This window comes from Rhinolophus hipposideros (genome assembly GCF_964194185.1).
Source record: "Rhinolophus hipposideros genome assembly, chromosome: 2".
In the NCBI taxonomy this organism is placed as follows: domain Eukaryota; kingdom Metazoa; phylum Chordata; class Mammalia; order Chiroptera; family Rhinolophidae; genus Rhinolophus; species Rhinolophus hipposideros.
Window position 1 is genome coordinate 15,864,796 of NC_138048.1, and position 25,770 is coordinate 15,890,565.

A 25,770-nucleotide genomic window follows, 5' to 3' on the forward strand; every position below is an offset into this window, starting at 1 on the left:
AACTTTTTTCCCCTCAACTTTTCCAACAAATAATGGGAAGGGCTACTACTTATTCAGGGCTTATTATGTGCTAGAAACTGTGCTAAACTTTCTACTTGCTTTTTTTCATGCCATACTTTCAACAACACTAAAAAACTGTGAGGTTGATATTGTTATTAAATTCCTTGTATGGATGAATAACCTGAAGTTTGGAATAGTTTCATAACTTCCCCAAGACCATACAGATACTATGTGTGAGAACACTGATCCAAATCCAGGTCTTGCAGATGAGCTCATTCTGGGTCTAGGTCTGAGTATAGACTTTGGCACTTTTCTTACTTGAGGTCTGGCTTTCAATGCCATTTCCCAAGTCTTGTTAAATTAAAAAAAAAAAAAATGATTCCTTAAAGATGTATATTAAAACTAAAAATTAGCATCAAACCAAGTCGTACCATGACAGGTCAGTGAATAATTCATGAATTATATTATTTGAACTTATAATTTTATTTGAGTTGTAAAATATAAATATTTAGCACATCTATTTTTAGGCTAAACTGTCAACAGGTTTAGTGTCAAATGCATAGTCAATTGTCAGAAGTAGTAATTTCCTCTTCTATTGTTTTATCCCTGATGACCCTTTTTGCTGTTTATGTTTAATTTTGTATGCTGTCTCCAACCACTTCAAAGGTAGATATTATATAAGTAAGTCCTATATAATTCAAATGATATGAACTTAGGTCAATCAGTTGCCTGCAAAGATCTCACATGGTGTGGAAGAAAGCATTATGTTTTTCTGATACCTCGAGAAAAGCAAGGGCATTTATTTCTTTGTGAGAAATAGGTCTCTCTCTCCATCTTTCTTGATGGCAGTTTCTTTAACTACCACCATCTTAACATTCTTCCATTCCAAAGCCTCTCCCTGGGCATGAAATATTTGTAAACTTTTTTTTTTTTTTTTGTCCAGTAAAAGCTTAATAAGAGGAACCAAAATAGCAATATATAGCAATCCTCCATTTATCATATGCTGACAGGGTCAATTTGAGTTGCTGGGTGTGTTCCAGGTAAAGCCAAAGTAAATAGTCATCGCCGTGGTAAAGGATCCTTAGTTCAAATATTTTCAATTCACCCACATGTGTACAATAACAATAATAAAATAAATTGATAAAGAGAAGGCAAGTAAGTGTAGGAGTAAAAATTCCCAGTTTGGGAAGGTCCTCCTGATTTTCAGTTCTCAAGAGCCAAATGTTGGGTCATGTAACATAATGGTTAAAATGTGGAATGTGGGCTCCTTTGGGTCTGGCTCTCCTTACTGTATGACTTCGATCAAGTTACTTAACCTCCTCATGTTAATCTGGACAATGGGAATAATGAAACTACTGACCCTATAAAATTGTAGAAGGAATTCAAAGTGCCTATAAAGTATTTAGTACAATGCCTGACATGGGAAGTGCTCAATAAATATTAACTTTGGGAAAATAAAAATAAAAAAACAACATAGGAGGTGATTCATATATGTTAGGACGCACTAAGGTCCAATCCTAGTGCTTTTATTTTTGGCTACAGTTTCTCTTAATAATTGCTATGCAATTAATTGTGCTGTTTTGTAGTGCAATGTTTACTTGAGATTAATAGTCTCTTGCCTCACCTCACCATCCTGAACCCCTGCCTCCACCCTAAAAGGCTTGGGGTTATGAATGCTGCATCAGTTTGCTCTTACTCCAACATTGCAAAGTTTCGAACGGCTACGTCTGAAATCCCATGTCTTAGAAAATGGTGATAGAATCTGTAAAAAGCTTTGTCAAACACACTGCTTCTCCTAAAGCTCATGCTATGCATGCGTATCTTCCTTCTTGCAGGCCCGGGCAAATGATCATTTGTAGGTGGATCTCTAGATGATAATGAATCGGGGAAAAACCACAGAATCCTGGGGCAATCCATGAGTCCTACTTGGCACAGGAAATCTTAGCTCCGCTGATCATGTGCACTTGTGCCAAAATGCCACGTCTCCATATTAAATCGATTCTCTTTCATTATGTGTAGAAATAGATCACATGCAAACAGTTTGCTTTTTGCTGATGCTCACGTCCCACATCTGGGGGAATACGGATCTTCCCTCCATCTGTAACAACCTGCCCCCGCTATACTACTCATTTTCTGAGGACACACCCCACATGAAAGCAGACATCATAAAGTAATTGGGGGGAAAGTAGTTTGTAATATATCTTCCCTCTCTGCCTCCTCTCACCCCAACAAACAATTTATATGTAAATAGTCGGAGCCAAGGCAGACACAACTTGACTAAATTAAATGACAGTCAGTCCCTGAGGATCAGCATACATTCTCCAGGACACTAAGGATTATGGTCTTTTTCCTCAACCGCTTGACAGGACAAAGGACTGTTTGCATAATACATAGCAATATAGTCTCAGTCCACCCATTTACATACATAGAAATTAAAGTTTGATTGGAGAGCATGTGTGCACGATCACTGTATGCACAGAAGACTTTCGTTTTTTTCTTCCTGTTGGGGCAACACTTATTAATATATGTTCCCCCTTGGACATCTCCATTTGCATTCATTCCATCACTTAAACATCATAAATAGTAGACGTTATGGATTCTTATATCGTTATTTATGTCATATATCTATATACAAGAACATTACATCAAATAAATAAAATCCTCATGCTTTTTAAGAGGAAAAATACTATTTTAATGTTAGAGGAAAAACAAAACACATACCAATGTATCATTAGAAATTCAGGGAAAAATGTTTTGTGTAAGCACAATCTTAGAAAATAAACAGTATTAATAATTTTAATTTTTTATGGTTTTCTGTTTGTCTCCCCCTCATCAGGCAGGGAGCATCATAAATGCTTTCTTAGGTGTTTATTAATTTTATGATTTTTTTATTAATAAGTACTAATTTTGACATATATGAAAACAGATTTTCATTAATATGTTTTTAGAGTAAATTCGTATTTATAAATCTTAGACAACTTATTCTAAAAAACTAGAATAAGCTTTCTGAAAGAGGACCACTGATAGAAATGCACCTTGAAGTTGAAAAAGCTACTGGAAATATAACTTTTGTAATTAGAAGGCTAATTACAAAATGGAAATGATTCATATCTCTCTGGGGGCAATTTAGGTCACAGATATGTTTCAAAGCCAGGAAGAGGGATACCATATTTCAAGTTTTTAAAAACTTCTGATTCTATGATGAATATTCTTTTATAGCAATATAAAATTTGCATACATGATTGATTCTTGGATTTCCATAAAAAAATTTAGGTGACTTTCTACATGTTTTGTTTAAAGAAGGATGTTGAAAATCTAAAGTGAAATTAAGCACATTACCTACTGAAGGAATATTGATTTTAATAGTGGGGAATGTTACATAGAAGGTATTTAACCAAGGAATCTTGCTTTTTCCTCTGTGGATATCTCCAAAGACTAACATTTTATAGAATCTATTATTAAAGCAACATTATAAATTGGAATTTTGCATTCATTCTAAGTGATAACACTGCTACTGTTTTTGAAATTTCACTGAGGCTCTCTTCTGAAGAAGTATCTGGATTCAAAAATCAGTATTCACCCCTTTAATAGTAAGAGTTAGAAATAAAAAAAAAAAAAAGAATTTAAAAGCAACTCTCCATTATATTCAGCTGGAATGAGGTGAAAATATGGGGGCATTTTAAGCAACCCCATTTTCCTTTCTGAAAGAGGACCACTGATAGAAATGCACCTTGGAGTTGAAAAAGCTACTGGAAATATAACTTCAAAGGGAGCTGAGTCTGCTAGTTTCACTCTGTGTTTTTTGAGAAATCATTAAAATACATCAATGCTAACTACATTATCCAGTAATCATCACAAATTTTAGCTAATAAATTATTAATGTAGTGTAGACCATTAGTCAGCAGAGAACACTTTATCCAATCTTCTCATTCTCTTCATTACCACTCCAAATAGTCTGATTAACTGTCAGTTACATACATAATTCTTGTTACAGTTTGTTTATTGCTTTTCAGCAAGCCAATAATCCTAGAGGATGAAAATATTTTTCATTTGTTACAGTGACACGTGCTATAAAGTGAAAATATGAACAGCTGCGAGATCCCCTAGGCTCATATAAGATAACATATATATTTTTCAAGATTCCACCTGATTTTTTAAACTACTTACTTAACTAAAATTAACTAGGATTAGAATTTCGTTTCAGATATGCTTTTGCTGTATGAGGACTACAATTTCAGGGGGAAAAAACAAAACAAAACAAAGGCTTTGGCCGTCATACCTCAAATTTGAAATTTTTACAAATACCTTCTAAGGAAGTTATCCTCTAACACATTCTTAGATCAGCCTTTTCTAACCCATGGCTCTTCAAGAGTTCTTAATTATTCTCTGTTTAGCTCAGCACAGGCACTATTTTTATCACCTTCCTCTGGGTGGGCATCTTGGGTGTAGATTACATTGCTTTGTCCTTAGAATGTTTCTGAATTTCTACATTCTTGCTTGAGCCATGGATCATCACTATAGAAGTAGCCACATGGATAAAATAGAACTATATAAAGTCCATTTAAAAAGAGAGGGTTTTTTTTTGGGGGGGGGGCAGGGAATCTTATTTTCACATAAGAAAATAAGATGCTGAGAAATTTAGAGTTTAAAATAAGCATTTATTATTTTAGGTTGCTTGTAGTTACATATTATCCCACATAACTATATTATTAAACAATCAAGTTTGATGGGATTTCAAATAAAGTCAACTTCAAATACTGGCAAATGATTCATGGTTCTATTAGTAGCAAGGTGTGCTCTCACAGCAATAAAAAAAAAAAGAAATATTTAAAATTTGATCTAGAAAAATTCTTATACCTGAGGTAGTTCCAAAAACTGGATATGAAAAAGTAGTAAAAAATCTCCATATTTGTAAAGACAAATAAAACAGTAAAAGCAGAAAAAATGCTCATTAGTTACTGAAACCTTCTTACATAGATAATTTAAGTTACCTTCTGTGAAAGTTTCCCAGATGAATATAAACTGGCATTCTGCACCATGCATATGGTCCCCAAATATGTTTATCTGTTCTGCATGGTGAGTGATACATTCCGGTATTTATAAATTGAGAAATTTTATATATAAATCTTATTTACTACTGTCCTTTAAGAAATCTGAAGTTCTGTCAACAGTGGGCTAGAATTCCCATATGGAAAGAATTGGCTTGGGGAAGCATGTGCTCTAAACCATCCCCACCACTTTCAATTTTCTTATATCCAGGTCATTTCATGCATGTATAGTACCTGCCTGGACCTGGTAGGCACTGCTGTTTGAAACTTTCACTGTAATAAAAAAACATTCTATAATAATAATAAAAAATTCTTCTGGATAGAGTCCAAATCGCATCACTTTTATACTGAATCGTATTTTATTGCAAAGAGGGGTATGATAAATTTATAGTACATGATTAAATATCTACGTTCTAACATGCTTGCAAATAAATTACTTACAAGAATATTCCAGAATAGCAGCAAAAAAAATTAACTACACTATATTCGTTTTTAAGTGTTATAGTTAAAGGGTTCTCTAAATAATAATGAATCTTTCATTTTTAGAATGTAACAGGTAAGGGTGTTCCCTGCACTCCGAGGGGATATTTTCTTGATTTTGTCAAAAGTTGTTATTTACCAGCACAAATTTATACAGATACTCCTATTTATTTGTCATTAAAAAAGCCCAAATCCATTTTATTTGATGCTATAGATCTCAGGAACAAGGAATATTATTCATTTCTAGACCAAGACATGTCCAATTGTATAGGATATTTTACATAGAATAAAGTCAAAGTTTCCAAAGTAAAGATTAGCCAAACTATAATCCATGGTCTTTCTGAGAACGTTGTTTGACAAAAGTAGGGTTAGTTGCCTCTCCCATGACATTTATTTTTCCATAGTTCCTCTGTTTTTATAGCTGGTTTATTGGTTGTTTCCAGGATTGATTTTTGTGTAGTTGAACAGGTAGGCAGGGACTCAGTTCAGAAATGGTTATTAAGTAACTTGTATCAGAAAATCTTTTTGAAATCAAGTGACCTGAGGGTCCTTCCTTTCGCCAGCATTGGATAGCTGTGTAATCTTGAACAAGTTGCTTAACATCTCTGGACCTCTGTTCCCTAACTCGAAGTCAAAGATGGTTCCATTAGATAATCTTTTATAGGTTTTTTTGCTCTTTAACTCCTGGTCATTAACTTAGTTCTAAAATTTAATTTAGCTAAGGTTAAGAATGTTTTACATTATATAGAAAATAATTAAGACCCGAAAGCTTGGGTGTTTGTTTATTGGGGCTTCCAAAGCATTTAATAAATTAAAAAATCTGCTCTAAGCCACAATAAGATACTATTTATATTATCGACAAAAATATTCAGTTAAATTATTAAATAGCTTGAAGCAAATCTAGGCATTACTTTTGCTTAAAGTAGTCTTTTAAAAATATTGCATTGTTGACTTCAGGTACTTATTTAAAAATGCCTGGGAATTTCAGCAGTGAGGGACAAATCAGTATCTGCTCTTATTTTTCAACTGCTATTTTTTGGGGAGGGAAAAGAGTGCTAAATTTTACGTGTGATGGGTATAAACTTATAATACCTAAAGGTCAAATGAAGTTGAAGGCATTATAGACATTCATAGAAAAATAGGCCAGGCGAAATCTGACATAATTATTATATTATAGTTACATAACAAAAAGTAAATGAAAGCATGCAAGGACTCTTTAATGGGCATGTTAACTTGTACCATGTAACTGTGACTCTTTAGCTATCTCTTATCCCATTGTGTATGCTAACAGGATTAGCTCGTATTAGTCCCCCATCTACAAGAAGTGCGATGTGCAGTGTGACCTGCGAATCTCTCCTGGGATTCCCAAAGGCTAAGTTGAGCCATGCATGATTTCAAAGCAATTCTCAGCACAATTATCTGCTTGACCTGCAGGATGAACAAGCATATCATTTAATTAATTGCCAAGCTCTTGTGAACAGTGCTGTTCATTTTTCTAGTAATCGAATGGTGATATGCCCTTGCTGATTCTTATGGGAATCACCAGAATTGCACATTAACTGGTCTGATGGTCCTTTCCACATTGCCATCAAACATGACTTTCTATCTTGACATGAATGATTCTTTTATAGGAATCCCATAAAAGCATCCCAAAGACAGCATTAATAGCAGCTATTTCCTTACAGCAGTGATACATAGTTTTGATCACCTAAAGTTATAATATAAAAACATTTCCTTCTCCGTTTGTTTATGGGGTACAAATGTAAGCCATATCTTTACAATTGTGAAAGTATTTAGCAACTTAAAGGCTAGCCATATCTACGGTGTGGTGAAGACTAATCCAGAAAGAACAGATTTGATGAAACAAATATATTCATTTATTCAGCTAAAATATGGAGAAGAGTTTCAATTTCATGTGGACGTGTAGTGAGAGAAGGGAATGTATGCATTATCAGAGAAAATAGAATATAAATCTTGCATTGAAATTACTCTGATGTAAAGATTCTATTACTGTATATATTTATTCTACATGCTCCTTTAGAAATTTGGGATGCTTTTATTTTATGAAGAAATAGATGAAGGAGTAATAGCCAGCCAGAACAAGAAGAAAAACATTCTCAAAATATTTGGCTATAGAATTTGTTTACTGGAAACTCCTCTCCTCTCTCTTCCTCTCTTCCTCTCTCCTTCTCTCTCTCATTTTATTAGTGTTTATATTTCTGTTTGCCAGCTTGAGTGCCTGTTGTGTTTTCAACAATGAGATCAGCCTTTAAAGTATAATAAATAACCAAAACTTCAATGAGTTAAACAGTTGAAATATCCATTTCTATTTCAAATTAATTGTAATTCAATTATTTATCACCTGAATTTCCTCCTACAGTATAAAAAAAGTCAGTGACTTAGTGTGTGGGAGCAGTCTTTAAGCCCATGGTAACAAGATATATTTCTAATTGCAATGGTATGTCTGTGTGTGTGTGAGCATATATGTATTCTCTCTGAGAAGTTTGTTGATGAGAGCCCAGCTTTATGTCAAGGAGTAAGATTAGGCTCTGATATATCTTTAAAGACAAAAGAGAATGAATCCTTTACTACATAAATAATAAAAATTAGATTTCCCTTTGCCTCCTTGTGTGATTTTTTTTTCAGATGAAACTAGGTAATCAACAATTATTTTCAAATAGTTGCCTCATACTCTTCGTTGAGATCAGGATGTCTTATCTCAGTAATATTGATATTTTGTTCTGGATAATTATTTCTTGTAGGGGCATGGTCTGTGAATACAGAGTGTTTTAGCATCATTCTTGACTTCTACCAACTAGATGCCATTAGCAACTACCATTAGCAACTGTCCCCAGTTATAACAACCAAAAAATGCCTCTAGACATGACCAAATGTCCCCTGGGGAGATGGGACCAAAGACTATCCCAGGTAGGAACAGATTAATACTCTGAAATGAGAAATTTTGGCCAGTTCTCCCCATTCCCAATACACACTCAAACACACAATTATGGAAGGGAAGATATGTTTTCTCAGAGAGAACAAATGGTAATGTCCTCCAGACAAGGAAGAGATAATCGGCGAGGGCGGGGGGAGTAATACATAGCTCCAAGTATATTATATACATCATCATTTTAAATCATTTCCAGAATGTGGGTACCCATGGGATGGAGAAAAAGGGGGAACCTGGGTCAGTAATTGAAGAAAATACACTTTTATAGAAAATTATATGATATTTTTGACACTGATGAGAAGCAGACCCACTTCTTTTTTCAAGTTTTAACTCAGAATGAGTCCATCCAAAGGGTACATACTGTCACATTTAATGCGTCTGTTTAACATACTCACATGGCTTGCCTAACGATTCTAAATTAGTCAATTATTTTTCTTAAATTACCATAGTTTTATGGGTCCTAGTTCAAAGCTTAGTGTCTGGGTGAATTCCCATAATTTTTAAAAGGCATAATTAAACTCGAAAATGGCTTTTTCAATTCCAAATAATAGCAAATAATTTGCCACCATACCATTTTACATCTAATGCAATAAGCAAAAGTTTGAGTAAAGGGAAAGAAAACATACATTTTCGCTATTTAATAATTCTTTGAAGCAATGTTTTCCAAACTAGAGTGAAAAATTATAAGGACTCATTAAAACTGCAGGTAAACATTAACAGATCTTACAATTATTCTAATTATGTAATTTTAATTATCTAGTTTTATGGACGTAAGATGGTATCTCTCTGAGATTAGGACATAGGGTAGAAAATGTCCTCAGGTATGTACATTAATACTGTTCAAGTGTATAGAATTGTATCCTGTTCTGCATTGTTAAAAGCATCTTGTTTATACAATGGAAGCTGACTATAATTGTGGGCACTTGATAGTGTGGGAAATAGCTTTTAAATAGAGAGTTGGAGTTTACACTGGGTGTATTGTGCCAGGCTTCGTCACTAATTTTTTTTCTTCTTTACTATACTCATCCTTTTCCTGTGATATCGACTTCTCTTCTTATCTCTTCTCACCCATCATAATCATCATGTTATTTTCTAGTTGTTATTGCTTTCTGCCTGTTTCCCAGGGAAAAATCAAAGAAATGCTGCATATGTGATATAAATAAAAAGAGCACAGTTTCCTCTCATAAGATATTTGAACTTGACCAATTAATTAACTTTCTGAAGTCTCAGTTTTTTTAATGTGTAAAGGAAGTTACCTCATACGACTAGCATATTTTTAGTCAAACAGTAGACTCCCAATAAAAAGTAAATATTTTTCTTCTCTAGGCTGAAAATTCAAGAGTATTGTCCACCTTTGGGAGAAGTACATTCTAGTATTCATAAAATAAAATATTGAGGAAATCTAATATAATATAAAACGGCTTTCATTCTAAATTTAGGGTTATTGTACTGTGGGTTTTAATTATCTCCTTTAGATTACTTTGTCTCACAAAATGATTGCATCTATTGATTGTAAAAGACTTTTTTTTAAAAAAAGGAAACCATAAGGATCTATTCCCATTTGTCTATTTAAACATAAATCCCTAGATTTTCTAAAAAAATTGTTGGGCATTAAGCTTTATGTTTATAAACACAATATGATTATATTCCATATTTGAATGGAATTACGATAATATGTATTACAAAACATTTCATATGTCTGGTGAATATTTTTAAATATTCAAGATAAATTATTTCATTTAAAAAAGACAAGTGTTTTCAGATCAGGTACGATTTTCTAAGGTTTTGGAAGCTGTTGTTATTAGCTAGATTTTCTTTCTGGTACTCAGTATGTCATTTACTCAGCTGGTACTCAGCTATTATTTACCACCAGACTATTATAGGAATTAGTGACCAAATCATTTGAAGACATTTTGTACAAATGATGTGTTTCATACCTGCCTTCTGACCTTCTTGCTCAATTTTGCTCAAAAGCCAAGTTTCTTTAAACTTTAAATTCAATTGTCTTGGATAGCACACACTTAGAAACCATGAAGCCAGGGACACAAAAGGAACAGCAAATGCCAGAGGATCAGAGAACATTTATCAGAACCATAAAAAAAAATTTCTACAACAGTTGAATTGTACCTGAAAAATCTAGGTTTCCTTCCTCTCTCTCTCTCTCTCTCTCTCTCTCTCTCTCTCTCTCTTTGAAAACTTTTCCTTTAACTCTGCAGTCATTGTTGATGAGCAGCAATATCTATCTTATTACAGTAAAAGCCAGAAGGAAATTGTCCAGCTGCATTCTCAGTCTCTCCATATGCAAATATAAAGAATCTGATCTATATCCTGATACTTGAGACCCATAGGCAGCAATAGGATCATTCTGGAACCAATTCCCTCTCCTGAATGACTTCAGTGAGTACGAATATGCATGAACATCAGCAGGCCAAATGACTGATGACATGGGACTCATCCATATTTATCTTCCTAGGATTGGACAGACATCCTATTGATTCATACAGGTCATTACACAACATGTTAACAATCCAGTACCAGCCAGTTCAAAAGGAAATTTGAAATTAGTGATGGATCTTCTTGCAGGTCTGTGCCTAGGGCACAAAATGGGTAGTCAAACATTACTCTATTTTGACATCATTGCACTTTCCCCTCATTGAATGTCAATCAGTCTTACACAGATGACTCCAAAAGATGGGAAATACAGAGCTGTCTAGTTAAAGGGATATTTTAAAGATTGTAAGTCCATTCAAATAGTCAATATATTCTTGATAGAAAATCCCTTCTGTGAAAATTCAAAATACATATATTCATACACTTATGTATGTGCACATGCACAAAAACTCACAACATACGAGTAAAATAATGTTAATCCATTGACTACTTAGATGAGAGATGTTTAATTAAAAGTGTTCCAAAAATGTCCTTATTTTATTCTAGGACAAATGTACATGTGTATCTTACATGTATATGATTATATGCATAAAAGAAGAGTTTTACTAAGGTCATTTTAAAACAAAAACAAGCAAAACAAAAGAAAAACAAAAAAGAAAGTCCAGATGAAAAAAATCACTTTAAAACTCCATATTAGTCATTGTGCTAATCAGTTTTGAAATTCTCACTCAGTACACATAGAAAAAAAATGTCAACCAATTTTTTTAACAACAAAACAACAAAGTTTTGAAAACTGCCACAATGTGTCTTACATTCAATCAGTGGAATCTTAACCACTTTCCAAGAGCAATGTTGAGAAGCATATCACAGTGAAACAGAGTCTTGCTTTCTTCAACCATTCCCAAGCTTTCAAGGTTTGTGTAGCTTTTTGCATTGTGGAGAGTGGCAGTTAATCTAAGCCCAGGCCTTGACATGCCTGGAGGCGCTCAGCTGCAAAGTCCAGCTCAGGCAGGGTAACAGCACTATGCTTTATTTGGTTTTGAAAATTAAGCCAAAAGGAGACTATGCAGTGGGCTATTTGATAGGGGATTGAGTTCTCAAGTGACATTAAAATCATCCTATGATCCGGAGGTGACTCTGAAATAAAGAACCCACTTTGAAACTCTCATAGCATGAGTTATTCATCCACATGTGTGCTGTGTTCTGTAACCCTGGAGGGGCCCGTATTTATTTCAACAATGTAGTCATTGATCCAAATAGTTTTGTAATTTCTTTTTTGAAATTGTCCTGAGACCCCATTGCATTGCTATGTCTATTCATTCATGGATGTACTACCTCATCCATTTGGCAATTATTTATTGAACTCTATTATGTTCCAGGTATGGTTCTAGCTGCTGGTGACAGCTGCAAATGAAAGGGAAAAACAGAACATCTGCCATTCAGAAATTGACATCTTAGTTTGAGAAGAGAGAGGCAAAAATAAACAAGTAAATCACAGGGCATGCCAGAGGACAGAAAGTGCTAAAGATAAAATAAAGCTGGGAAGGAGGATATGGAAGGCTTGGATGGGAGGAAGAACTTTCTGCAAAAGCTCCACAGCAAGGGTGTCATTTGAGCAAAAATGTGTAGGTGATGAGGAAGACAGCCACATAGATCTCTTAGGAAAGAACATTCCAGACAGGAGGAACAACATGTGCAAAGCTGTCTTTCATGGCATCTGTAAGGTACATTTGAATGTGGAAATAGAAACAAAATTTAGTAATTCTTTTTGGGTAATAAATTGTCCCTGTAAGTCAAATCATTATGTTGTACACCTTAAACTTAGACAGTGCTGTATGTCAATTATATTTGAATAAAACTGGAAAAATATTTCTTCAAATATACAAATATAATCATACACACACACAATATAACATATAACATGTAAAAAAGTTTTGTTATATGGAAATTACCAATTGCTGGGCTCCAGTTTTTCTTCAGTGCCGAGAAGCTCTCCTTTATATCAATCCTATGATTTTATTTTCAATCTCTTTTGCTGTGTGTTTAGAACCAACACATCTGAATTAGAAAATTCTAACTCATTCTCAACTTCTTGGAGTTTCCTTTCCACCTCCTTGCTTAACTGAAACTTGGCTCAACTCTGGAGATACCACTATGCCGGCAGAATTCCCAAGCTATTTCTATTTCTATTCTTATTCTCTAGATATATCATGACTATGGGTTGGTTCCTCTACTTTCCAAATCATTACTTCCTTGTTCTCTCATTAAAAGCTAAATAAAACCAATCAAAAAACTTCCTGCTTCCTCTTATTTCCTGCCGTTGCTAGCCTCTCTATTGCTGCCCTTCATTAAAATCTCCGGCAGTGGCTCCCAGACTTCCATGAATCACCAATTAACCATGCTCATCATTCAGGGTGCTTTCAGCACCTAAGTACTTTGAGCTCTGAGGTCTTTAATCATTACATTGCTAGAGAATTTCTCCTGTTCCACCTCTTGGACACACTAACTGTCACATGATGGTACTTAACATAACCTAAGATTGCTCCATATCTAAAATCATAGATTGAAGCACTGCTTTCTCTTCTTTCACTTGCTTGTAAAACAATTGATGTTTTATCCTCATCAAAGCTTTTACCTGCTTCAACACATTCAAGCTGCCATTTCTACCCTTCATTGAAATCTCTTAATATTTAGCACAATAGCAAAAGAAACCATCAACAAAACAAAGTGGCAACCAGCCAAATGGGAGAAGATATTTGCAAATAACACCTCCGATAAGGGGCTAATATCCAAAATATATAAAGAACTCATACAACTGAACAACAACAACAACAAAACAATCCAATTGAAAAATGGGCAGAGGACCTGAACTGACACTTCTCCCAAGAAAATATCCAAACAGCCAACAGATATATGAAAAAATGCTCAACATCACTAGCCATTAGGAAAATCCAAATGAAAACCACAATGAGATACCACCTCACATCTGTTAGAATGGCTATTATCAACAAGACAAGTATTGACAAGTGTTGGAGAGATGTGGAGAAAAAGGAATCCTCATACATTGCTGGTGGGAATGTAAATTGGTAGAGCCACTATGGAAAACATTATGGAGGTTACTCAGAAAATTAACAATAGAATTACCATATGACCCAGGAATCCCTCTTCTGTGTACCCAAAAAATCTGAAAACACTTATCTGTAAAGATATATGTACCCATGTTCTTTGTAGCATTATTTACCATGGCCAAGACATGGAAACAACCAGTGTCCTTTGACAGATGACTGGATAAAGAAGATGTGGTATATATATGGAATATTACTCAGCGATAAGAAAAGATGAAATACTGCTATTTGCACAACATGGATGGATCTTAGATTATCATGCTAAGGGAAATAGGTCAGACAGAAAAAATAAAGAATTATGTGACTTCACTCATATGTGGGATATAAAACTGAAAGCAACAAAGGAAAGAGACAAACAAATAAAGAAACAAAAACTCATAGACACAGACAAAAGTTTAGTGGTTACCAGAGGACAAGGGGCAGCGGGAATGGTAGAAGAGGGTTAAGGGGATCAAATACAGAGGGTGCCAAAAAAATGTATACACATTTTAAGAAAACTGTATTAAAATTGTAATACTCAATATGTACCAATAACAAAAGATGAATACATATCACGTTTGACTTCTGCAAATAGAAGAGGTGCTCAAAGTGGTTACCATCACCGTTCAGACACTTCTGATTATGGCAAACTACTGCTTGAGCAACGCTGACCAAATTGTCCACTTGTATACATTTTTTGGCACCTCCAGTATATAGTGATGGAAGGAGAACTGACTGGATGGTGAGCATACACTGTGATATATAGATGATATATTATAGAATTGTACACTTGAAACCTATGCAAATTTACTAACTATTGTCACCCCAGTAAATTTAATTTTAAAAAGTAAAAAAAAAATCATTAAACTTAAAAGGCAGAATGAAAATTATCATTAATAAATATCAAAATTTTAAATCTAAAAAAAAAGAGAGAATGCTAAAAACAGCAAGAGTGTGAAAACAAGGGCTCTCCCATAAGAATGTCAGCTGATTTCTCAACAGAAATTTAGCAGGATAGAAAAGAGGGGCATAAAATATTCAAAGTGATGAAAAACCAAGGACTTACAAACAAGATTACTGTACCCAGCAAGCCTATCATTTAAAATTGAAGGAGAGATAAAGAGCTTCCTTTATCTCTAAAAAAAAAAAAAAAAAAAAAAAAATAGCTAAAGGAATTAATTACCACCAAGCCAGTATTACAAGAAATGTTAAAGGGACTTCTTTAAGAAGGGCAAAATAAGCAAATGAACAAAAGAAGATAAAAAAAGATGAATAACAACATGACAATAACTATGTAGCTATCAACAATCTCTCTAAATGTAAATGGATCATAAGACATAAGGTAGCTAAATGGATAGGAAAACAAGACCCATACATATGCTGTGTGTGCAAGAGACCCACCTCAGATTGAAAGACACACATAGACTGAAAGTAAAGGGATAATGAAAAATATTTCATGTGAATGGAAGCAAGCAAACAAAAACCTGGGGTAACAATATCTATATCAGACAAAATAGACTTTAAAATGAAGACTAAGAAGGACATTACATAATGATGAAGTGATCAATCCAACCAGAGGGCATAACCCTAGTGAACATCTATGCACCCAACAAAGGAGCACCTAAGTATATAAAGCAAATATTGACCGACATAAAGGGAGAGACTGACAGTAATACAATCATAGTAGGGGACTAAAACATCCCATTGATTCCAATGGACAGATCTTCCAGACAGAAAATCAACAAGGACACAGCAGCCTTAAATGACACACTAGACGAGATGGAATTAATAAATATTTTTAGAGGATTTCACCCCAAAACAGCAGAATATACATTCTTTCAAGTGCACATGAAACATTTTCCAAGATAGACTACATGTTAGGCCACAAAACAAGTCTCAATAAATTTAAGAACACTGATATCATATCAAGCATCTTCTCTGATCACAATGGTGTAAAATTAGTAATTAATTAAAAAAAAAAAGAAAAAACCTAAAAAACACACAAATATAGGGAGGCTAAATAATATGCTACTAAACAATGAATAGGTTAACAATGAGATCAAGGAAGAAATCAAAAGATACGTTGAGATAATGAAAATGAAAACACAATGACTCCAAATATATGAAACACAGCAAAAGCAGTCCTAAGAGGGAAATTCATAACAATGCAGGCCTACTTGAAGAAACAAGAAAAATCTCAAACAAATAGTCTTAATTTTATACTTAAGGGAACTGGAAAAAGAACAAAAAAAGCTCAAAGTGAATAAAAGGAAGGAAATAAAGATCAAAGCAGAAATAAAATAGAGGCTTAAAAAATAATACAAAAGATCAATGAAACCAAAAGCTGGTTTTTTAAAAAGATAAACAAAATTGATAAAGTTTTAACCAGACTCATCAAGAACAAAAGAGAGGGGTGGCTGGTTGTCTCAGTTGGTTAGAGCACAGTGCTCTTAACCAAGGTTGCCGGTTCCATCCCCGCATAGGCCAATGTGAGCTCACCTTCCATAACTAGATTGAAACAACTACTTGACTTGGAGCTGATGGGTCTGGAAAAACACACTTAAAATAAATAAAAGTTAAAAAAAAAAAAAAAGGAACAAAAGAGAGAGGACTCAAATACATAAAATCAAAAATCAATGAGAAGTTACAACGGACATCACAGAAATATAAAAAAAAATTAAGAAAATGCTACAAGCAATTATGCAGCAACAAATTCAACAATCTGGAATAAATGAATAAATTCATAGAAGCATACAATCTTCCAAGGCTGAATCAAGAAGAAAGAAAATCTGATTACTACTAATAAAATTGAATCAGTAATCAACAAGCTCCAACAAACAAAAGGCCTGGACCAGATGGCTTCATAGGTAAATTTTACCAAACATTCAAGGAAGAATTAACACCTATTCTTTTCAAACTATTCCAAAAAATTCAACAGGAGGGAAGACTCCCAAGCTCATTCTATGAGGCCATCGTTACCCTGACTCCAAAACCAGACAAAGACAGATATATTTGTTGATATTCCCTGATGAACATACACCCCAAAATGCTCAAGGATTATAAGCAAACTAAATTCAGCGATACATTAAAAAGATCATACAGCATGATCAAATGGAATTTATTCCCAGGATGCAGGGTTGGTTCAACATATGCAAATCGATTAAGGTGATACATCATATAAACAAAATGAAAACTCATAATTATATAATCATATCAGTAGATGCAGAAAATGCATTTGACAAAAACCAGAATCCATTTATGATAAAAACTCTCAGCAAAGTGGGAACAAAGAGAACATAGTTCAACATAATGAAGGCCCTATATGATACATCCACAGATGACATCATTCTCACTGGGGTAAAACGAAAAGCATTCCCCTTAAGATGAGGAACAATCCAAGGATGTCCACTTTCACTATTTTTATTCAACATAGTATTGGAAGTCCTAGCTACAGCAATCAGACAAGAAAAAAATAACAGACATACAGATTGGGATGGAAGAAGTAAAACTGTCATTATTTGCAGATGATACAATACTATACGCAGAGAACCCCAAAGATCCCACCTAAAAAATATTAGAACTGATAAATAAATTTAGTAAAATAGCAGGATACATAATTAATATTCAGAAATGGGTTGCATTTTTATACACCACTGATGAACTATAAGGAAGAGAAAATAGGAAAATAATTTACAATTTCATGAAAAGAAATCCAAGAATAAATTTAACTGAGGAAGTAAAGACTTGTGCTCAGAAAATTATGAGACATTGAAGAAACAAATTGAGGAAGGTACAAATAAATGGAAACATATACCATGGTCATGGATAGCTAAAATGTCCATACTACCCAAAGCAATCTGGAGATTTCATTGAAAGCTCTATCAAAATATTAATGACATTTTTCACAGAACTAGAGGAAGTAATCCTAAGATTTATATAGAACCATAAAAGATCCAAATAGCCACAGCAATCTTGAGATCAAAGAACAAAGTTGTACTTACCACACTACCTGATATCAAACTATACTACAAGGACATCATAATCAAAACAGCATGGTACTGGCATGAAAAACGCCGATAAATGGAATAAACTAGAGAGCCCAGAAATAATCCCATGCCTATATGGTCATTTAGTTTATGACAAAGGAAGCAAGAATATACAATAGGGCAAGACAGTCTATTCAATAACTAGTGCTGGGAAAACTGGACAGCACTGAAAAAATGAAACTAGACCATCTCCTTACTCAATATACAAGAATAAACTCAAAATGGATTAAATACTTAAATGTAGGACCCAAAATCATAAAACTCTTAGAAGAAAAGATAGGTAGTAAACTTTCTGACATTATCCTTAGTAATATTTTTCTGACACATTCCACTGGGAAAGGGAAAAGAAGAAAAAACGGAGGGGGGACTACATCAAATTAAACTGTTTTTGCACAGCAAAAGAAACCACCAACAAAACAAAATGACATTCTACTGAATGGGAAAAGATATTTGCCAATGATACATCTGATAAGGACTTATTATCAAAAATTCATAAAGAACTCATACTCAAAACCAAAAAAAACAAACCGATTAAAAAATGGGCAGAGGACCTGAATAGATATTTCTCCAAAGAGGACATATGAAAAGATGCTCAGGGCCGGCCCGGTGGCGCAGGCGGTTAGAGCTCCCTGCTCCTAACTCCGAAGGCTGCAGGTTCGATTCCCACATGTGCCAGTGGGCTCTCACAACAACAACAACAACAACAACAAAAAAAAAAAAAAAAAAAAGAAAAGATGCTCAAAGTCACTAACCATTAGAAAAATGCAAATTAAAACCGCAATGAAATATCACCTCACACCTGTCAGAATGGCCATAATCAATAAATCAACAAACAAGTGTTGGTTAGGATGTGGAAAAAAGGGAACCCTCATGCACTGTTGGTGGGTTAGCAAATTGGTGCAGTCACTATGGAAAACAGTTTGGAGGTTCTTCAAAAAATTAAAAACAGAACTACTTTATGACCCAGAAATTCCAGTTCTGGGTGTCTATCCTAAGAAATCCAAAACACTAATTTGAGAAGATATATGCATCCCTATGTTTACTGCAGTGCTATTTACAATAGCAAAGATATTTAAACAACCTAAATGTCCATCAATAGATTGTTGGATAAAGAGATCTAGTACATATATGCAATGGAATATTACTATGCCATAAAAAACAGTGAAACCTTACCATTTGTGACAACATGGATAGACCTAGAGGGTATTATACTAAGTAAAATAAGTCAGACTGAAAAAGACAAATACCTTATAAACTTACATGTAGAATCCAAAAAACAAAATAAACAAACAAAACAGAAACAACTCATAGATACAGAGAACAAACTGATGGTTACCAGATGACAGCAGGTGTAGAAGCTAGGTGAGAAAGGTGAAGGGATTAAGAAGTACAAATTGATATTTACAAAATAGTCACCAGGATGTAAAATATAGTATAGGGAATATAATCAATAATATTGTAAAAACTATGTGTAGTGTCAGGTGGATATTACACTTATCGGGGAAATCACTTCATAAATTATATAAATGTCTAATCACTATGCTGTACACCTGAAACTAATATAAAATAATATTGAATGTCAACTACAATTGAAAAAAAATAGTCACAGGGATGTGAAGTACTGCATAGGGAATACAGTCAATAATATTATAATGACTATGTACAGTGTAATAAAATGCACAGGGTAATAAAATTATTGTTATCATATATATATATACATATATATATAGTATATATGTCTAATCACTACGCTGTTTTGTACACTGGAAACTAATGTAATATTTTTATGTCAATGGTAACTGAAAAATTTTTAAAATTAGAAAAAGAACAGAAAAAATAAAACATTATTCTTTGATTAATTTTCTTCACTATCATTTTCCTATATCCTCTCACTCAAATCTGGAATCTACGCTCATAACTCCACAGTAAAAGTTCTGGATAAAGTCATCAGCACCAGGGTGATTCCAAAGTTAGAGTTATTTGTCAACACTTAACTTCTTTCTCCCTTGGCAACCTTAGACAATGGTGAATATTTCTTAATTCCTTCAGTCTTCTCTTTTTTTTACTCCTACATCCCTGACTGCTGTTTTACTCCTAGCTCCTTGGCAACCTAACCATCCTCCACCAAGCTCTTTAATGCGAGCCTTATTCAAGACTATGCCATGGCATCTTTTTCCTTCACTCTCTCTAGAATCTTCCCAGGCAACTTTTCCATATTCAATATGTCTACTATCATCTATGTGCAGTTGATGCCCAGAATTGTTTTTCCACCTCAACCCTCCTTGCAGATTTTCAGATTTGTACATATAATGCAGTATTGCTATCCAAATATCTAAGAACAGACTATATCCCAACTAAACTTGACCTCTTCTCCTATAATGTGGTAGTCTTCCTTCTTTGTCTGGCTTAGTGAATGACATCACTGAATCAGATATGCAAAGTGGGAGCTCAGAACTCATCCCCGGTCTTGCCCTACAGCTCACCTCCCTTGTTCAATTCACCACAGAATCTTGTCAGTCTCAGGATGTAAATTATACTCAAATTCATCCTCTTCTCTCTATCTCCACTGCCAGCAGTTTGGTTTAAGCTACCATTATCTTAATGAACTATTTGATCTTGCAAGGTGAATTCTATATATTCTATCTGGGTATTATCAAAGAAACAAGCAAATCAATAGAAACTTATAGGTGGGTAAGTTTAATTAACTAATTAATTAGTTAATCAATTCATTTTGTATACTGTGCAATTTTTGCCAGAGTGTCTTGAGCTTTCTTCTGGTGAGTTGGACACTTAGGTTGAGTGGAAAACTGGCACTGTGTGCAATAATTATTCTATTTTCTTAAAATATTCTAGATTTCCTTGAAAGATCAGAATAAATATAGTTTCAACTATCTTAATTACCTCCTTAGCATGTCTAGTAAAATTTTGTTAGACCATCCCTTCATGTTAAAGTTTTTCTTCAGATCTGTTTCTTTCACAATCAGCCTCGCAATTACCACTTGTTTATAAGTAAGACCACAGTCTCACTGTATTCTTAAAAATGTCAATGTTATGAAAACAAAGACATGCAGTGGAAATGTTCTGATTAAAGGAGACTAAAGATACATTAAAACTAAATGTGATACCTGATGCTAGACTGGATCTCGTGATGTTGGTAGAAAAAATACCGTGGTGGAATTATTGGTCAGTTGAAAAAATTGAAATATGGATTAAAGAAAAGTTGTTGTATGTATGTTAATGTTACTGAAGTTGAGAACTCACCTATGATTACGTAAGAATATTCCTATTCTTAGGAAATACAAGTTGAGGTATTATAAGAAAAGGAAAAAAAAATAGGGTAAAATGTTAACAGGTGTGTAAGGTTATGGCTGTTCTTTGTATTATACCTATGCTTTATACTATTCTTAAACTATTGTATACCTTTTAAAAAGTTAAAAAAATTCTTCAGCCCCATAAGCAATTATATTAATTGTGCATCAGGGAAAGAAAACAAAAAGAAAAACAAAAACATCACTTTCCCCTGCCAAAAAAAACAAAGAGAAACAAAAAACAAATCAAAACAAAACAAAAACACCCAACTGGCTCTATCACTTTCCAGCTGTGTGACTTTATTCTGCTTCAGTTTCCTCAACTATGAAATGAATGAACCCTCATTCATGGAATTGTTTTGCAGATTAAACACATTGATGGATGTAGTATGCTTAGGATAGATTTTGATATATCATAAACGTACACATATGAGTTTGTTGTTAGTAATGTTACTACTAATTACTATACTTTCATACATTAAAGGAAATAAGAAGAATAATGCATATCAAAATTCTTTCTTGATATTACTCCTTCTATATGGGATTCCTTTAAAATTGACACTGCTGATTAAATTCAGGGAGAGTGTGCTACTGCTGTTGTTTTAAATGAGGGTCTTTGTTTTGCAGACAGAAATCATGATTGATGGTACAAGACTGGTTTATTGAACCTTAAAATTTTGAAATAGTTTGCTATAGAATTTTGTAATAAACTTCACTGCTACTGAAACGATAGAAAGAAAAATCAATGTTATTAATTCATGGACATTCTCTGTCCATCCCTAGGTACTCATATATGCAAATGAGCATGTATGCAAAGTGAGGGGAAAGGAAAAAGAGAAGGAGGGAGACAAGGAAGAAAAGGAGAAGAAAAAGAAGTAGAAAAAAAGAAGGAAAATAAGAGAAGAGATGGGGAGAGTGTAGAAAAAAGAAATAGCTCAGATGAGCTGCAAAAACAGACAATTTTTGCATATAGTTATAGTTATTTGTATTTTCTGAAAGGTCACTCAGGGTTTTCCAAATGCAGGAAAAGATTAAGGGCTTTTGCAAATAGTGTGAAACATCAATACTCTCTGACAGTTTTGTGATTAATGTAAATGTGAAGTATTCTGCATCTTGTGATAAGGACAATAAACAAGATGAGAAGCTATTTGAGGGTATACTTAAAACAATCAGACTATGAGATCTTACTTTGATATACTTAAAATTTAGTGCAAGTGATTAGTATTATTTCCAGTTGTCATAGTGGTTTCTTTCTTTTTATAAAACATGTTTATGTGGAAATTCTAATGCTTTCATTCTCACAAGTGGCTACAAATATTTCTCCAAATTAGGAGAGGGCTAAGGTTCATGCCTAGAAATGTATTCTATAGTCATGTAATTTACATAGTTTACCTATACATACAACTCAGGATAAATATGGAGAGATTCTTCAGCCTCCAATTTTTTCAGACCACATACCCTTTCAAAGATGAGCTTTGTTAAATAGGAAATGATAAAACTGGCAAGGCATTGAGCACTTATAGCAGAGATTACACTAATTACCAATGATACCAACTAATTTTATTTTCAGGAATGAAATCAGTTAATGCAAGTATCTGTTTAGTGATTCATCCCGGTGAACCCCAAAACCAATGCAATCATTAAGTCTTTTAAATTAGTTTAGTATCAATAAGGATAGTATATTTAGCATTATATATTGTGTATTTTCCAATAACATTATTTAAAATGAAGATAGCCAGATAGACATAAAAAATGTTTATAATTCATTAAATAAAATATATATTCCTTGCATAAAAATTGAAACTTATATTTAACTTTTACTTAAACACAGGTCTTGATTTATTGCATTGTAGGGAATTTAAGTGTGTAATTTAAATAATTCCAAATGCATTATTTTATTTTAATAATGTTTGGCAGAATATATTAAGTACTTTTGTTTTTGTCAGTGAGCAATAATTCCTTGGCTAAAAATCCTACATAAATTAGACTAATTAACTACAATGAAGGAGAAGTATTAGTCATTTGACTGGCATCAAGAAAGGCTAAAACTGTGTCAATTTCAGAAAAAAATTACATGAGTTTCACAAGTCCCTTCAAAAATTAGAATGCTGGTCTATATTTACATTAAACTAAATAGCTTGGTGCTTGTCTTTGAAAGATGTCTTCCAATATGCTAAAAAATACGATAAACATAAAAGTAAATTTTAAGTTCTTTCAGTCCAGAATAAATCTTAGATTATATATTTATTCAAAATATCTGATGTCCTTAACTCTCTGGTCACAATTTTCCTTATGGAAGATCTTTCTAGAAAATAATCGAGAACTTCTGAATTTCAAAAAGTATATGTTTGCCAGCAGGGACTCTTTCTTTCATTTTTACTTAATGTTACAATGTCATCAACAGAGTATTCCAATCAACTATTCATGGCCTTCTGGCAACTAACTGAAATTGGACTATCCACCATCACTACTAGTCTTTCACAGAGAAAATCTGAAGTTTAATGAAATAACATGTCTGTGAAATCACGTGACTCCCCTCTGATCTCCCACATCTTCAATGTCCCCATGAGTCCACACGTCACTTTTGGCCTATCCAAATTCATCCAGGATCTTTAATAACCTGGTAAAGCCTAAGCCCTTTATGAAGCTTTTTCTAGGGTGTTCAAGCTCTATTTTTCTTTCACTGAATTCTTCTAGAACATACCACATTATAACATGAAAATCATGGGTTTAATTTTACATTTTTAAAGAATGTTCCAAAATTGTCCTGTCTTCTATTTCTGGTCTTATATTTTATCACTGATAGATTATTGCAGTAGGAGCTCCAATTTTATCGTGGCTCCCTTCATTCACAACCTTGTACAGTCCCTTCCCATGTTGACTCTGGGGTTGGCTCTGTGACCTGCTTTGGCCAATGTAATAATAGCAAATGGAAAATCAGTAGAGACTGGAAAAATGCTTATACTTTGGGTCTTGCCTTCTAATTTACTCTTGAACCCATCTCCCATTATGTGAATAAGACCAAATGAGCCAGCTAAAGGATAAGGCAACAAAAAAAGAAAGGCTTCTGCCTTCCCATCCATCCCAGACCTACCAGCCAACGCCGTCAGAAACTAGCTAGCCTCTGCTGACCTGGGTCTAACTGAAGTCACTTGAGCGACCTCATGAGAGGTCAACTGAACAGCTCCCAGCCCATTAACACGGCCCAGCCCAAATTTCCACCCTGCAGAATAATGAGCCAAACAAAAGGCAGTTGTTTCAAGTTACTAAGTTTTGAGCCATTAGTTATACAGAAATGGATAACTGATATAGTCCCAACCAAAGATTAAATTCCAATGGGGCAGAAATTATGTCTTTTTTTTTTCACTTTTCAATGAAAGAAGGACAACCAGAGAACAAAAGAGACTCGGAGTCATTAGTTATGTGGTATGCTCTTCCTCCCACAGATTAAAAAGTTGATAAAAAAGAAAATTAAGGCAGATTTTAAAACACACACACACACACACACACACACACACACATACACACACATACACACACACACACCTAAAGTTTAGACAATTTCCTAGTAAATAGTACAAAAATATAAAGTAGAAATATAAAAGATAACAGAAAAGATATAGTGATTCAAACCAAGAGATCTAATATTTGACTAAGATTGCCTTACAGAGAAGAGAGAAAACTCAGGGGAACAGATCAATACATTGTCTAGAGCTAACCCTAGCCTTTGAATAGATCGAAAGGGCCAATCAAGAGCATGACAGGATTAAAGAAAAGACCAAACTCCACACCTATTCTAGAAAACCACAAAAAGAAGCTGCCAGGTTCTCCTCCCAGTCTCTCTCTGGTAGATGCCCAGCCGTTGTGCAGTTGCGATGCTGCATAGATGCTGAAACCAGACATCCCACATGGCCCCTCTGGCCAGCTGGGCACTTCCTATGAGACTTGTGCCCAGGCCAGCGCCAGCAGCTCAGCCGCCAGCAGCAGCTCCACCATCTGCTGTTGGCTCACCTGTTCCGGCACCTCGGCAGCCAGGTCTGATGGCTTAGAGGGTAACCACTGTGGCTGGTGTGGCTGTGGGCTCAGCTGATGGCCACATATTAGGTCATGCCATCACAGGGGCCTTCAGTGGAGGAAGTAATGCTGAGCCTGCAAGACATGACATCACTTACCAGGAGCCTCAGGGAACCCAGCCGGCATACCAGCAGCAACAGCAGTTTGGCCCATGCTGCGATGAGATGAAACAATTTTGGGAGTGTCAGAAACAAGGTTACCTTAAGCTTTGTGAGGGTTTCAGTGAGGTGCTGAAACAGTGCAGATTTGCAAATGGATTACACTAATAAAGAAGTTCAAATTGAAGACATGGAAACTCATCTCTCGTGACCAAGTTAATTTAGTATAAAATTATAATTGCTAGTGAAAGTGTAAAGTGTAAAACCACCA

The 25,770-nt window shown here is 34.3% G+C and overlaps 1 protein-coding gene and 1 pseudogene across 6 annotated transcripts in view; one reads left to right on the plus strand and one right to left on the minus strand.

Annotated features, from left to right (window-relative positions):
• Positions 1 to 25,770, minus strand: part of ROBO1 (roundabout guidance receptor 1) — a 1,124,592-nt gene that overhangs the window by 603,393 nt on the left and 495,429 nt on the right. The gene's annotated exons all lie outside the window — the stretch shown is intronic.
• Positions 25,236 to 25,710, plus strand: LOC308508357 (coiled-coil-helix-coiled-coil-helix domain-containing protein 2-like; annotated as a pseudogene). The gene has a single exon. The product of its transcript is annotated as a coiled-coil-helix-coiled-coil-helix domain-containing protein 2-like (transcript).